This window comes from Leptonychotes weddellii, chromosome 2 (assembly GCF_054177405.1).
Source record: "Leptonychotes weddellii isolate Sample4059 chromosome 2, ASM5417740v2, whole genome shotgun sequence".
Lineage (NCBI taxonomy): Eukaryota > Metazoa > Chordata > Mammalia > Carnivora > Phocidae > Leptonychotes > Leptonychotes weddellii.
Window position 1 is genome coordinate 57,196,304 of NC_138370.1, and position 17,446 is coordinate 57,213,749.

Here is a 17,446-nt window from a genome sequence, read left to right on the forward strand (position 1 = left end):
TAAGGGCTCAGTAAAACTATTTCACTTAGCATGCTCTCTCATTTGCAATTTCTATAGCACTATTATTAGTATTACACAAAAGAATGCTGGCAAATGGTTTGGATACTCTGGCATTTTAAAACAGTAAATGCAATAAGCTTGAATAAATAGATCACTTTTCAAACACTTGGCAACCTTTTTAAAGAAATGCAGAAGTAGAGGAAAGTACTTAGGGAAGCTTTCTCAACAACTGTGGAAAGACTGGAGAAGGAAACCACCAAACAGCAGAGGAGTCCTCACCTGCCAATCACTGCACTTACTACTTTCTCTTACCGAAAATATTCTGAAAATATAATGTAAAAAGTGCTTCTTAGAGTTCAATAAACTCTTTTGTTTATGACAAAATTGGTATGATAAAACATCACATTTCATAAATAAATAAATAAATAAATAAATAAATATTTTTCCAAAAAAAACTTAACCAGGTAAAATGTTTTATTCATATATCTGGTGTCTAAAAGATCATAAGGATAATTGCCATTAGTAAAATCTATTTTCCGTGGGTAAACTGACAGTAGTATGGAGAGTTTTTGTTTTTATTTTTGTTTTTAATTAAAGTTACTGAATTTTAGTTTTATGCTAAGCTAACACTGGTTATGGAGCATTTCAGCCAGGTGGAATTTCTTGTCCTCTGTGAATTCCCCTGGGAATCTTAGTATAGTCTTGAAACTATAGTCTTGAAACATTGATTTTAAATATGTTCATTTAGAGACAGTTAATATCATAGAAATAGAAGTGAGCTCGTTAATAAAATCGATCAATCAAACTTTCATTGAGAAACTGAATCGAAAATCCAATGTTTACATGATTCACTGTTTGGGTGAATATGAAGCGCATATATATATATACACACACACACACACACACACTTTTTTTAAGATTTTATTTATTTATTTGAGAGAGAGCACAAGCAGGCAGAGGGGAAGAGGGAGAGGGAGAAGCAGGCTCCCCCCTGAGCAGGGAGCCTGATAATGTGGCTCCATCCCAGGACCCCGAGACCATGACCTGAGCTAAAGGCAGACGCTTAACCAACTGAGCAGTCCAGGCGCCCCAAGTATTAAGCATATATTAACATCTTTTACAACAATCCAGAAATGTCAGGTTTATATCAGAATAACAACAGAAAATGTCCCTTTAAAAACTGTGACATTTGTCTTAGGTGATCTGTTTGTTCTCATTCATGAGACTGTAAGGGTGTGAGGACACATGTAGCCTACATCTAGTATAAGTACATAATTACCCAATAGCACTTAGTTAGCAAATATGTATTACATACCTGTTATATGACAATGATGGAATTTAGATTTTAGTGAAAGAGATATACCATAAACAAATGAATAAAAAAGTTAATAAACGAAAATTTGGGAAGCACTAGGTGGCCAACATAATACTATTTCAAACAATAACAGGAATACACTTAGCTAAATATTTTAGATAGGAGAGAAAGGCTTACCTAAAAAAGTAATTTTTAGACCGATTCCTGATTCTAGGTGAGAAGGTTCTAGGCATATACAAAGTTGGGGAAAATCATTTCTATACAAAAGCAATCACCCAGAAGGGTTTGTAGTACTGACTACATATTGCTGTGCTAGATACTATACAAGGTCAATGTAGAATTGCTTTTCGCTACACTTTACTCATATTTTTTATTATCTTACATAGCAAGTCAAAAATGGAACACTGGATTTAAGTGATTCTGTCTTTGCAGCTTTGTAGAGAATATTTTCTTCTATCCAGGCCACAAATCCTTTCTTCTTAGCATCATAGACTATCAATTAAAACTAGGTCAGCAACTCTAGAGGTTTAAAAAAGCCACATTAATATCTCTGACATTTCTGCTGATGTTAGTTGTACTTTTTACTCTGGTGCAGTGGTGAATGCATTCTGGAGTCTCAAATCATTAATGACTCCATTCTGAAATTAATAAACCAGGTAAATGACATTAGATGTTAGAATCTAAATTGTACCCTCTGCAAAAAACTGTACTTCACACCAATATATATTTTGTTGCATTTACATTGGAGTTGCTTTCTATGTAAAAATATTCTTTATTTTAATAAATGGGAATATGATTCAGGATTAGAAAGTCTATTGTCCCTTCTACCATTTAATTAAAGTTATTACTTCTTGGATTATACAGTTATATGAGAAGAGTAAGCTTTAATTATTATATAATCAGCCAAAAATAAGATCTGATACCAGTTTCTCTATTGAGTTATCTCACCATACACACAATGTTTCAAACCTCACTCAATTTAGGTAACATTTTTTTAAGTTTTTATTTAAATTCCAGTTAGTTAGCATACAGTGTAGTCTCAGGTGTACAATATAGTGATTCAAGAATTCTATACATTACTCAGTGCTTATCACAATAAGTGTACTCCTAATCCCCAACACCTATTCTACCCATCTCCCCCACTCACCTCCCCTCTGGTAACCATCAGTTTGTTCTCTATAGTTGAGTCTCTTTCTTGATTTGCCTCTCTCTTTTTTTCCCCTATTTGTTTTGTTTCTTAAACTGAAATCATATGATATTTGTCTTTCTCTGACTGACTTATTTCACTTAGCATTATACTCTTTAGCTCCATCCATGTGTTGCAAATGGCAAGATTTCATTCTTTTTATGGCTGAGTAATATTCCATCATATATATATACATATATATGTGTGTGTGTATATATATATATAAATATACACACCATCTTTTCTTTATCCATTCATCAGTCAATGGACACTTGGGCAGTTTCCATAATTTGGCTATTTAGAAAATGCTGCTATAAACTTTAGGGTACATGTATCCCTTTGAATTAGTATTTTTGTAATCTTTGGGTAAATAGTAGTGCAATTGCTGGATTGTAGGGTAGTTCTATTTTTAACTTTTTGAGGAAACTCCATACTATTTTCCAGAGTGGATGCACCAGTTTGCATCCCCACCAACAGTACAAGAGGGCCCCCCTTTCTCCACATTCTTGTGAAGACCTGTTGTTTCTTGTGTTGTTAATTTTAGCTATTCCGACAGGTGTGAGGTGGTATCTCATTGTAGTTTTGATTTGTATTGCCCTGATGATCAGTGATGTTGAGCATCTTTTCATGTGTCTGTGTTTTGAGCAAGAAATTTTGTGCTCCCATAGATAACAAGTACTCAATTTTGGGTCATGAGTACCCTATTCAGATCATTGTTCTTTTTATGTCATACTCACATAAGGGAGATGAAAAACAACTGAAGACCATGGGTTCTGCTGTCAAACAGTTTTGAAGCCTGGCTTTATCGCTTACATCTGTGATCTCAGGTGAGCTAGTTAACATCCCTAAATCTATTTGCAAATTTGTGAAATAGAGGTACCTAGTTTATAAGATTGTTCTCAGGATTAAGTTGCATAACATATTTGAAGTACTTAGTACAGTGTTGGCACATGGTAAACATTAAAAATTGAGAGTTATTAATTTTTTTGAGAGTTATTATTAATTACGCTTATTGCAGATTGAAAGTAAGATTGTGTTTGTATAAAATAGTAAACTTTTCTTGTACTTTCCAGTACTTTTCTATATGTTGTAATCAGCCAAATTCTATTCATCTTTTAGAATCCCTAAAATTGTGGGCACCTGGGTGGCTCAGTTGGTTAAGCGACTGCCTTCGGTTCAGGTCATGATCCCGGAGTCCCAAGATTGAGTCCCACATCAGGCTCCCAACTCAGCAGGGAGTCTGCTTCTCTCTCTCTCTCTCTCAAATAAATAAATAAAATCTTAAAAAAAAAATCCCTAAAATTGTAATCTTGAGTAATAACATGGGTCATCTTCCTTTATTTCAACTCAATGTACAGAGAGGAGTGGAAATTAATGATTAAAAAAGGATTAAAGGCTTCATACCAACCTAAGAATACATTAAAAATAAAATGATTAGGATGCTTTAACAGTTTTTTCAAAAGAGATTTTAGAAAAAAATATTCTCAAAAGTTTTAAGTTGTTCCTTTTAATGAGTTTTCAAATATTGAGGAGACATTATCTTTTCAAGAATATTCTAATATAACAAATCATAGATTTTAGTCAAGAAAACAAATGGGGGGAGGTGCATACCTCCAGAAATACCTCTGGAAGAAATTCAACTCTGTACTATTGTTTTAAAAAAGTTGTTGAATTTGTCATTTCAAATGGCATTAAATAATTTTAAAACATGCAATCTATTGCTAAACAGAAGTGCAAAACTTTACTTATTCTTATTATCTAGTTTATTTTCACCATAGTGCCCTCATTTCTGCCATTCCATTAAGGACTCTTTCCATTTCCTCTAGTCTAATCATGGCATCATCAGGCCAATCTCCCCAGATTCCAGCATCAACATTTTCTCTTCAAAAAAGCCTTTTCAGCCCACCCATCACAAGTAGCTAAACCAAGAGATTTGCTCTATCCCAGCAACTCGGTTACTTTACTTCCTCTCACTTATAAAAAGTAATAAGATGGAAATATTAAATTTATTTTAATTCACAGTTTAGCAATCTAGTCTTCTCCATGCAGAGACCACAATTATTTCTTCCACTGATATATTCCTAGTGCCTGGAAGAGTGCTAAGCTTTTAGAAAATACATTAAAAATTCAAATTAATGAATGGAGAAAAAAAGTAGTTTTAGTTTAGTTTCATTCTGTCAAGGAAGGGTGCAGGGAAGAAAAATATGAGTTAAATTTGAAGCAATAAGTTTGAGATACTAATAAAACATCCAAGGGGAGACTACCACATACCAAGCTGGCTGTGTAGGACTACACTAACGAAAGCCGTAGAGTTTGGATACATATGTTTGGGAATCACTATTTGAAAGCTAGGCGATGAGTGAGTATGGTATACTCATGTTTCCAGAACATAGAATGATAATAGCATAGCAAAATATTACAAGGAACACTAATCTTCACAGGGTGGGTAGAGAAGAAGCCTGTTTAGCAGACTGGAAATAATCCCCAGTAATAGGAGGAAGACAATTAAGAAGACTATTTCAGGAAACAGGGGATGACTAACTGAGTCAAGCAGTGCTCATAGATCAAGGGAGAAAGAAATGGAATACATCACTTGAATTTGTCAGCTTGGAAATTGCCAGTACCTTAGCAAGCATAGTTTCAATAGAGAAGGCTGGAGTTAAGTTGAATGGTGAATTAGAGGCAATAAAGTGAAGATAACATGTGAGGGGAACTATCTTGAAAAGTTTGACCAAGCAGGAAGGGACAGATCCACAGTCCCTTATGTGGAAATTTGGGGGTCAGACGTGTTTTGGAATTCTGAATATTTCAATTTAAGAAAGGTAAGGAAACACCTGTTGTATGTAACGGACACAAAATAACTTCCTAACAGCATTCCCAAGTCAAATATTTTTGTTAAAAATTCCATTAATTTTTCTGGAGTAAAGTATAGGAATATTCACAGTAACTTAGGTAAGACTATAGGAGACTTGTCAGTTAAAGTCTAATAAGGTTTTGACCAGCAAATGAAATTTTTTTTAAAAAAAATTGGTTTTTCAACCTCTTTGCATATATGGATTATAGTAGAACAATTATGTAGAACAAACAGGGTGCTAGCTGGACAGAGATTTGTTTATAAGAGATCTGTTTTCTCTTGTTTTGATTTGGTTTTCTACTAAAGTTACCAAAACATATCTAAAAAAATGATTCTGGAGATCCTAATAAAGAAGCAGCTAAAGATTGAGGAGAGATAAGAGATTTCTAATAGATTCAGGTCCATGAGAAGTCAATTTGTAAGAAAATCCAGAGGACACAGAGAGGGGATGGCACTTCACAAAGAGATGTCATGCCTTTAAATTAAACCCAGAGAAAAGGAAAGAAAGGGTATAGATTCAGAGAATTTGTTCATTTGGTAGAGGGAAGATAATGGGATTCATTTTTAATAATTTTTATTTTCTCTGTGAAATGTGATAAAAAGATATTGCCAGAGAGTTTAGAAAGCAGGAGAGTCCACTATTTGAGTGTGAAATAACTGTATGAAATAGTATTCGAGGAATATAGGAGAGCAATAATTACTAGGAAAAAAATGCTATAAGATGCATTATATGCATCAACATAGTTAAACAAGAAATTAAGATTAATCCAATCATTCTCTATTTATGAGTCTGTTCTTATAGATTTGTTCTAGGCATTAAAAAAAGAAGAGGAGGAGCTAAGACAATCACCTATCTTCCTATAAATTAAATCCCAGTGGGAGAGAAGTTTCAATCTATAGTAAACACATTCAGAAATTAAACTCTCAATGATAAACTGGGAATATTTCTCCATTTGTTTAAGCTTATTGTGCAGAAGTGTATGAGGACAGACTCTAGAGTCAGAATTTTCAAAACTGGTGCTGAAATATAAAAGTACTATAGCCAAATCAGAAAAACTACAGCAAATTAGAAAAATGTTTCATATAAAATCAGTTTTTGACCTCACATAATCACATGCTGAACATTTCTGCAGAACTACATATATTGTTTAATTTTAAGTTAAAAAATGAAAATATCAGTATAATGAATGGTTTATTTTTCATAAAAGAGTCATGGTCTTTTGAAATTTACCATAACCTTCCATTGCTGTGTGCTGATCTGAGAGACTGTTTGAATCATGTGTTATAGAAAACTGATTTTACTTCACAAAGTCATCTGGGGCAGGCACCTGAATCATATTAGCAATTACAAATCATGTAAAACACATTTACTTCACTAGCCATGGCATTTTCTCTGTGAGAAACATCTTTCATCTCCTCCTGAGGGAACTATATAATATAAAAGAATCTCACCGAAAACGTGTATCAAGGATTGTTTCTTGATTACAGTGTCATGTATCATGGTGCTGTGGTATAAAGTCTTTGTGCTTCCCTTCAAAACACTGGTTTTTGAGCACTTCTACATCAGCAACTCAAAATGTAATGTCCTGAAACCTGGCACTCGAATTGCAAACTGAGATGAATACTTTTTTATAAGAATTAGTGCAAGTTGGTCAAGCCAATTCATTTTTTTAATGGAGTTTCTAGGGCTTCTCTAGTCATCCACAAATAAAACATGTTCTCAGTACTTTAAAAGATCAATAGTTCAGCAATATGTTGTGCAACAGCAAGATAAAAATTAAATAAGGGCTGATGCCAGGAAAACTTACCTTTTTATTCTGGGATATAAAGAACAGAAAAGACCAAATATTGGTCTCAAGCGCTTTTCAAATAACAATGGGATAGCAACTATTCTCAACATACTAAATACAAATCAAATTTATAATCTCTACCTCAGATCCTCAAATCATTTAGGTTTTATTACAGTGAGTGCATTAAGGCCTCTACACACACACATTGCAAAAGCAGATCTGACTCAAAGACTCAGGTAATCTGTGGTAGGGTGAGCAACCCCTACATGAGGACAATGCTTTAGGTTCTCCAGTGTTTTCATGGTAATTAATACAGAAAAAAATACATATATGGAAATTTTTGGACTGTCATCATATGCTCACAAACCCTAACTATTTGATTTTAAATAAAGATAGAGAAATCCCAAGTACATCCACTTCTGAGAGTGCTGTCCTTCTGGATGTGATATGTTCAAGAACACAAGTGACGCCATTGGTTCTACTCCCTTGTATCATCTAATGGAACAATAGGACTACATTAGACATCACTTTTTGAACTTACCACATGGCATGGCAACTCAGTTGGGACTTAAACTTGCATAAGGAAGATGAATTAAGTGCTGAGTGAATTGTCTTTATTCAAGGCTATAATTCTGATAAGAATGGGTGATTTCAAAGAATCATTAAACAGATCAAATGCCTTTCAAATCTAAGTTACTGACTTTCTCCTGTTTTACTTAATTAGTCCTCTAAATGTCCATCAATGATTGGTTTTAATCATTATGTTGATGGTTTTAGTCCATTTCCTTCTACATTAGAAAAACATTACATGCCAACATCCTCCAAAGGAAGAAAGAAAGAAAGAAAAGAAAAGAAATACAAATTAAGTAAATAGGCACAGATTATGAAAACTATAACTTTTAATACCCTCCATGTGATCCCAGGGGGGAAAATGTTTTGAAGTGAAATGTTATTTATTTATTTATTTACTTACTTATTTATTTACTTATTTTATTTAAAAGATTTTATGACTTTTTTTAATTAAAGGTTTTATTTATTTATTTGACACAGAGAGAGATAGCGAGAGCAAGAACACAAGCAGGGGGAGTGGGAGAGGGAGAAGCAGGCTTCCCGACGAGCAGGGAGCCCAATGCAGGGCTGGATCCCAGGACCCTGGGATCATGACCTGAGCCGAAGGCAGACGCTTAACGACTGAGCCACCCAGGTCCCCTAAAAGATTTTATGATTGATTGATTGATTTACACTTGAGAGAGAGAGAGAGAGAAAGCATGAACTTACCCAAGTGTGACCGGGAGGGAGTAGCAGAGGGGGAGGGAGAGGAAGGGGAAAGAATCTCAGGCAGATTCTCAGCTGAGCATGGAGTCTGACATGGAGCTCATCTCACAACCCTGAGATCATGACCTGAGCCAAAACCAAGAGTCGGTCACTTAACCAACTGAGCCACCTAGGCACCCCAAAATGTTTCACTTATTTATATAGTTGTGGGAAAAAAAAAGAAATCATTGAATGTGAATATATATTATACTATTTATAGAAAAAATTGATTCCCTTTTTCTTGCTGTCCATTTTCACGAATCCAAGCAGTTTATATTTAATAATAAAAACATTTATAGAGCACTTACTCTGGGCCAATAGCTTTCATATATGGGATTTGAACCCAGGCAGTGTGGCTTTAATGTATATGTTCTTAACCAATAAGAACAACACAAATACTTTTTAAGACTCATTAAAACCTCCTGAAATGTGACCCTCGAAATGTTATTGAACAGTGGCTATAAAGCACTGAATTACATGCTTTAGAGTCTTCAACATGAAATGGACTCCAGAATCTCATGGTTCAGTGCATGGAAAAGCTATAATGAAATGCAGCCTATAAGTAGCATAAATTATGGTACTATTTCTGGATATTGTAAATAATTCTACCTGGGAAAATCCAAAAAGAGTTCCCCAGTTCAACTACCCTGATTTGTCTGGACACTGGTCTAGCTTTAGTGCTGAAAGGCCCATGTCTTGGGAAACCCCACAGTCCCTGGCAAACAGGGATGATTCGCCTAACAAAAGTAGTACTCAACCCAAAAGAACTGAAAACAGGTACTCAAATAATTAATTGTACATCAATGTTCAAAGCAATAGTACTCACAACAGCCAAAAGTGGAAACAACCCAAATGTCTGCAAACGAATGAATGGGTCAAGTAAACAAAATATATACATACAATGGATTATTCACCCATAAAAAGTAATTAAATTCCAATGTATACTACAGCATGGATTAACTTCAAAAATGAACTAAATGAATGAAGCCAGACACAAAAGCTCACAAATTGTATGATTTTATTTATATGAAATATTCAGAATAGATAAATTCATAGAGTCAGAAAAAACAATGGTGGTTGCCAGGAGCTGGGGGCTAGGGCTGGGAAACAACTATGTAATGGGTATAGAATTTTACATCTTTTAGAATAATGTAAAAATTTTGAAACTAGGCAGAAATGATGGTTGCACAACATCGAGAATGGACTAAATGTCACTGAACTTTTCACTTTAAAATGGTTAATTTTATGTTGTATTTATTTATCCTCAAAAAAAATGTAGCACTCAAAATTCTAGAGAACAAATAGAATAATTTTAGACACAACGAATGCATACTACTCTACACAAAATTAAAGAACTAGTCTTACAAAGTACATAATTATCATTAACTAGAAGAATCATTCAGAGTTAAAGTATCAAAATATTAATTCTTTATTATAAAATATGCCAACATTGTGCTTTTAATTTTGATATATATTTCTATGAAAAAGAAAAAAAGTACTTTCTTAAGTCATACTTTAATGCTAGATTCTTAAGATACTTATGAATAGAGGTCAATTAAAATAACTGGTCTTGGGCGCCTGGGTGGCTCAGTCGTTAGGCATCTGCCTTCGGCTCAGGTCATGATCCTAGGGTCCTGGGTCGGGCCCCGCATCGGGCTCCCTGCTCCGCGGGAAGCCTGCTTCTCCCTCTCCCACTCCCCCTGCTTGTGTTCCCTCTCTCGCTGTGTCTCTCTCTGTCAAATGGATAAATAAAATCTTTGAAAGAAAAAAAAAATAACTGGTCTTAATTTTTGCCTATTTTATAACTCTGTCACCTATAAATGGTCTACAGTGTTATAAGAAAACATAAGGAAGTCATAGTCATACTTAAAAACATCACCAAACAAAAATACAGGAATAGCCTTTGACCAAACCCTACTGACTTGCTAAAAGCCATGTGGTATATTAGCAAATTTTCTTTAGGAAAATAATTTCACTCTTTTATTTTTAGGATTTAGTGAGAAAAAAGAATGTGCAGCTACTATAATTTGCATCAACTGAAGCATTAAATTTCATGATTTACTTGTTCATGGAAGCTTAAGAAACCAGATATAATATTCCTACCAAGAAACAATATTCTTACTACCACTTAAAGATTCTTATTCACTAAGCCAATGGGAAAACTGAAAATTAACCTTAGTACTTAATCTTTGTTACTATAAATCTTGCCTTCCAGGTTATGACCTTCTTTTCCTCAGTTAAAATGCAGTTTCCAAATGCACCATTGATTTTTCTTACAGCATGCCAACTCATCTGTACATGCACTAATAGGCAAATGAGATTCTAGCTCTAAAATTAGATTCGGTGTTCTCATTTTAGATCCTAGTGTTCCACTACCCTCCCTTTGCTGCCAAAACACATTACTTCAAAACTAGAGCACATAATGATTAGAAATCATTATACCAAAATACATTTTTCTTTATTTGGGGATACTGTTTTTATTATTGTTAAATATTCATCTTTTGACAGAACATGTGATTGCTTTTCTGGCAATGTTTCCTGTGAGTCTTCAGTTTATACTGAATTAAACCACCTGAATTAAATGTAATTATTTATCAGAGCACTCACAATATTGGAGAGAGCATTTTATTATGTACAGCTCTGATTGGCATCCTTGGATTTGCATCCTGTATAGCTCTGATGTGCTTCTTATCCTCAAGTAAGTAATCAATATAATTCAGTGCAAAATAATTTTTGCAAAATATTCATTTCATGATCTTCTGTTTAATTCAACAGGTTTTGTTTTTTTTTTCTTTTTTGGTCACTTTATTTTCTTGTAACTTTGTTATCTGCATAATCATTCAACAAGTGTGAGATAAAAGTACATAAACAGATGCATTAGAAATTTTTACTAACCTCAGGTGCTTCATGATAAGATAGTAACAAAATCAGTAATAAATAATTTATGACATGATGTGTTATGTACAATATACACTACAGAAATTCTAGGAAAGGGAAAGGTGACTTCTTAAAGATAAGAGGAAAGCTAAGATTAAGAATTCCTCATATCAGTGAGACCATATGATACATGTTTTTCTCTGATTGACTTATTTCACTCAGCATAATACCCTCTTCTTGATCTCAGGAAACAAACTGAGGGTTGCTGGAGTGGGGGGGGTCAGAGGGATGGGGTGCCTGGGTGATAGACATTGGGGAGGGTATGTGCTATGGTGAGCGCTGTGAATTGTGTAAGATTGATGAATTACAGACCTGTACTCCTGAAACAAATAATACATCATATATTAAAAAAAAAAAAAGATAGTAGGAAGGGAAAAACGAAAGGGTGTACAAATCTAAGTTTAATACAGTTTATTTCCTTAAAGAGTTTAAAGATTATAAAGATATCCTTTCTGTGATAACCTTTTTTCTACTTTTCAATTTCACTAGTAGTTTTGTTAATGTTTTCGAGGGAAAAAGATCAAAACTATGTATTTTATCAAAAAATCTTAAGACAACAGATTTTATGTCCTGCAATAATCTTAATGAGGTAATGTGTGCATGTAAAACTCTAATTTCAGTTCCCGGCATGGAGCAGGCACTGAGGTTTGCTAAAGGTTAATTTAATATATGCAACTGATGGATTGTTGAACACTACATCTGAAACTAATGATGTACTATTTGTTGGCTAATTGAATATAAAAAATAAAAGATAAATAAAAAAATAAAATAAATTATCAATTAAAAAAAAATAACAGGAGGGGCGCCTGGGTGGCTCAGTCGTTAAGCGTCTGCCTTTGGCTCAGGTCATGATCCCAGGGTCCTGGAATCGAGCCCCGCATTGGGCTCCCTGCTCCACAGGAAGCCTGCTTCTCCCTCTCCCACTCCCCCTGCTTGTATTCCCTCTCTCGCTGTGTCTCTGTCAAATAAATAAAATCTTTTAAAAAAAAAAAAGATAACAGGAAAGCTTTCATGAGGAATTTGAGATACTGTAAACAAAATTGTGGACTTATGAACCCTCAAGCTGTGTTTGCATGACAAGAGGACCAGAGATATATATTGGAGGGAAAGATAATAAAAATAAATGCAATTAAAAACAAGGCCAAAACATGTTTTGGCATGTTGCCAAATATTTTTTTTTTAAAGATTTTTTATTTATTTATTTGACAGAGAGATAAAGAGAGAGAACAAGTTGGCAGAGAGGCAGGCAGAGGGAGAGGGAGAAGCAGGCTTCCCGCTGAGCAGGGAGCCCGATGCGGGGCTCGATCCCAGGACTCTGGGATCATGACCCGAGCTGAAGGCAGCGCTTAACCGACTGAGCCACCCAGGCGCCCCGCCAAATATTTTTTTAAAGATTTTTATTTATTTAGAGAGAGAGTGCAAGTGGGGGGAGGGTTTGAGGGAGAGGGAGAGAGAAAACCTCAAGCAGACTCTACACTGAGTGTGGAGTCTGACACGGGGCTCAATCCCACGACCCTGCGATCATGACCTGAGAGGAGATCAAGAGTCAGTCAACCACATGAGCCACCTAGCTGCCCCTTGCCAAATATTTTTAAATGACAAAGTTGAGATTTGAAATTTAATCTGTAGGTTATGATTAATTTTTGAAAGTTTTTCAGCTTCCCCCAAAATAAGTCTGATGAATAAAATTAATATGGCAGTGTAAAAATGATCCATTGTGGGTAGGAAGAGACTAGAGGATGCAAAGCCGGTGAAGAGGCTATTGTTATATTCCATACTCGAGGTAATGTGGCCCTAATGAAGTGGAAGCGATGCATTTGGGAAAAAAAAAAGTTATTTGCCTTGAAAAAGACCAATAATTTTGCCTAGTAAATTAAATGCCATGGTTATAGAAGTATTGTCTTATAATCACAAGAAGTGTAGAATTCAGAGACAGGTTGGTTGGTGGGAACAATGATGAATTTTAGGCTGGGGTTCAGAGCCAATGGCCAAGAAAGAATTCTTGAAATGTCTTCAGTGCAAAAAGGTGGTGTTATTAAAGCATGGGGACAGGACTCATGGGCAGAAAAAGTTGCACTAGGGTTGATGAGGAATGGCCTATTATATACTTTCAATTTGGGAAGAGGTTTGAGATAGCATAGGTCTCTAAAGAATTTTGGAAGCAAGATTTCCAGGACCTTGAGGGGCTAGCTATTGTTAGAAAATTGTCATTTATTACTGTCTAGTAAAACCATAGTCATGAGACCCTTCAGATGTATATCAGTGGGTCATATGCTTGGGGGATATATGCCAACATATATCTTGGGGGGTAAAGATAAAGGAAGTCCCCCCAAGGAATTTTCATATGTTATAGTAGACTTACAGGATCCTGGGGGGTTGGGAAAATGTTAAGCTAAGATTGCCTTTTGCCCTTAGCAAAGTATTAACATCGAGGCAGCTGAGCTCCCAGAGGAAGGTCACTCTGCTTGTTTCAAGGACTTGTCAATGTTTCCCACATCAGAATGACCATATGTCCAGCTTTTTGGATCAGTCAGGTTTACATCTGTTGCCCAGATACAATTATTAATAAGGATTATTTAAAATAATTTCTAGAAAATGTCATAGTTTGAATGATAAATTATGTGAGAACTCTAATTATTCCTAATAGAGTCACCAAAATAAACTGTAGGGTATGCAATAAGAAATGTGAGAAATTAGAATATAACTTGTTTATTATTTTTTTAATATTTTATTTATTTATTTGACAGAGAGAGAGAGAGAAAGGGAACACAAGCAGGGGGAGTAGAAGAGGGAGAAGCAGGCTTCCCGCTGAGCAGGAAGCCCGATGTGGGCCTTGATCCCAAGATCCCAGGATCATGACCTGAGCCAAAAGCAGACGCTTAACAACTGAGCCACCCAGGCGCCCCAACAGCTGACTTCTTACCAGAAACCATGGAGAACAGGTGACGGTTGGTATGACATACTCAAAATGCATCAACAAAAATTTAAGTCAACCAAGAATTTGCATCCAGCAAAAATATTATTCATAAATGGAAATAAATAATTTTTATATTAAGAAAACAACAACAATAACACAGAGAGAATTTGTTGCTGTTAAATCTGCCTTACAAGAAATACTAAAGTTCTTAGAGCTAAAAGCAAGTGATCCCAGACAGTAATTTCAATCTACAGGATAAAACACAAATCTCCAGCAAAGGCAATTATGTAATTATTAAAGAGACTATAAATGCATATTTCTTCTCCATTCTTCTCTTAATTGATATAAAAAATCAATTTCATAAACAATAAGTGTATAATTGGATTGTTAGGGCTATAGTATATAGAAATGTAATGTATTTGACAATCACAGCACAGAGATGGGTGGAAACAATGATGTATCTGAGTAGGAAAATGACACCAAATGTTAATTTGAATTCACAAGAACAAAAATGGTAAAGCAGGTTAATATAACACACTGTATAAATATTCACTTGTTTTTCTTTCTTCTCTCAGTTTCTTTATTGACATGTTATATAAAGTAATAGTTATAATAACATATTGTTCATTTAATAACTTAAAATGTAATATGTATAAAAATAGCACATAGAAGGAAAGGTAAGTAGAGCTATAAAGAATAATGTTTCTATATATAACTGGAATTAAGGTAGTGTAAATCTGAAATAGATTCTGGTAACATGTGTGTATTTAGCCTTAGAGCAGGCAAGAAGAAAATAATTTAAAAAATAGTGAAAAATTATTAATGAAATTAAATAGGACATAGAAAATATTTACTTAGTGCAAAAAAAACCACTAAAGCACTGGAAGAGGAATAACAAAAATAGAAAAAACACAAGGCATTTAGAAAAAAGAGTAAAATGACAGATTTAAATCCAACTATTTTGCTAATAATAGTAAATGTAAGTGAGTTAAGTAATGCAAACAAAAGAGTGGGTAAAAATAACAGAAAACAATCCAACAATATATCATCTACAGATAACACACTTTAGATTAACAAGTATGAGTAGGTTGAAAGTGAAAGGATAGAAAAAGATGTGTTGGGCAAAAAGCAACCATAAAAACTCTGGTGTGGCCACAAGAATATCAGATAAAGTAGATTTTAAGATATGATTGTTACTAGACAAAAAGAAGACATTTTATAATTATTCACATATATGCACATAACAAAGCCCAAATATACATGAAACAAAAACTGACAAAATTGAAGGGAGACATAAATAACTCAAACTTAATAGTTGGAGACAACACCCATGTTTCAGTAATGGATAAGGCAACTAAAAAGAAGATCAACAAGAAAATAGACAATTCAACTATTCTATAAACCAATTAGACCTCTAGACCTCTAAAAACCAATTAGACATCTGTATTCTACTAACAACAGCAGGATGCACATGCTTCCTAAGGGTCAATGGACCATTCTCCAGGACTGATCATATGTTAGGCCATAAAATAAGTCTCAATAAATGTAAACAAATTGGTAACAAACAAAATATTCTCTCTGACCATAATGAAGAAAAATTAAAAACCAACAACAGAATAAAATTGAATAAACTCAGAAACATGTGGGAATTAACACACTTTTAAATTACAAATGGATCAAATAAGAAATCACAAGGGAAATTTGAAAATACTTTCAAATTAATGAAAATAAACACATATCAAAATTTAAGGAATGTAGCTAAAGCAGTGTTCACAGACACATATATATTTGTAAGTAAGTATATCAGTAAAGAAGAGACAACTGGGCATCCACATTCAAAAGAAAGAATTTGAATGCCTGCCTTATAATATGTAAAAAAATTTAAAACAAAAAGGATTAAAGACTGAAATGTAAGAACCAAATCTATAGAAATGTTAAAGGAAAACACATATTTTTTTTTAACATAGGTGTAGAATTTCATTATCTAAGATTAGGCAATGGCTTCTTAGATATGACTCCAAAAGTACAAGCAATCAAAGAAATAATAAATTGGACTTTATCAAAAGTAAAAAACTTCTGTTTCAAAAGATACCTTTGAAAAGACGACTTATAAAACGGTAGGAAATATTTACAAATCCTAAATCTGAATTTTGACTATAGAATAAATACAGAATATATACAACTCAACAATAAAAACACAAATAACCAATCAAAAATGTGCAAGGCATCTGCATTGACGTTTGTTCAAAGAAGACATACAAATAATACGCACGTAAAAAATGCTCAAAATCATTAGTCATCAAAGAATTAGAAATCAAAACTACAATGAGATACCACTTTATGCCTATTAGGATGGCCATAATAATAAAAAACAAATAAATAAAGCAATTGTTGGTGAACCTGAGGAGTGCTTTGAACCCTCATTCATTGCTGGTGCTAATGTTGTATTATTCATGATATTTATTTTCTATATCCTGATGTTTCAACATCTTGGGTCTTGCTGACCCTGGAGGAACTGCTCCTTCCAGGGTTAGCTAATTTCTAGAGATAGCAAATAATTTCCATAGGAGTCTGTCTTTCAAAAGCAAGTCAACAAATTCAGAGCCCATATTCCCAACTACCTGCTTCACCTGACCCTTAAACTATCTGGTGGCCCTCTATTCACCTGACCTAACTACCTGAGCACCATGTACCAGGAAATGAAGGTATCCCTATGCCCCAGAGTCCACTGAAATTCTTTGCTACCCAATCCTAAACTGGCTTACCCTGCTCCACTTGTCCCTTCTCATGGAAACTACAAAAAGGCTCTTGCACACCATGTTCTCCTCACTTCTCTCTGGCTTCTGTCCAATTCTGGTGCTTCCTCATGTGGCTCCATGATGTGGCATGCCCCGCATCTTGGGATCCGTGAATATAACAAACTATCTTTTCAATGGCAATCATCTCCTGATCTGTTGGCCTTGCCATATCTAAATGATAAGAAAACCTATTTTTTTATCTTTTTTTTTAATTTTTTTATTCTTATGTTAATCCCCATACATTACATCATTAGTTTTAGATGTAGTGTTCCATGATTCATTGTTTGTGCATAACACCCAGTGCTCCATGCAGAATGTGCCCACCTCAATACCCA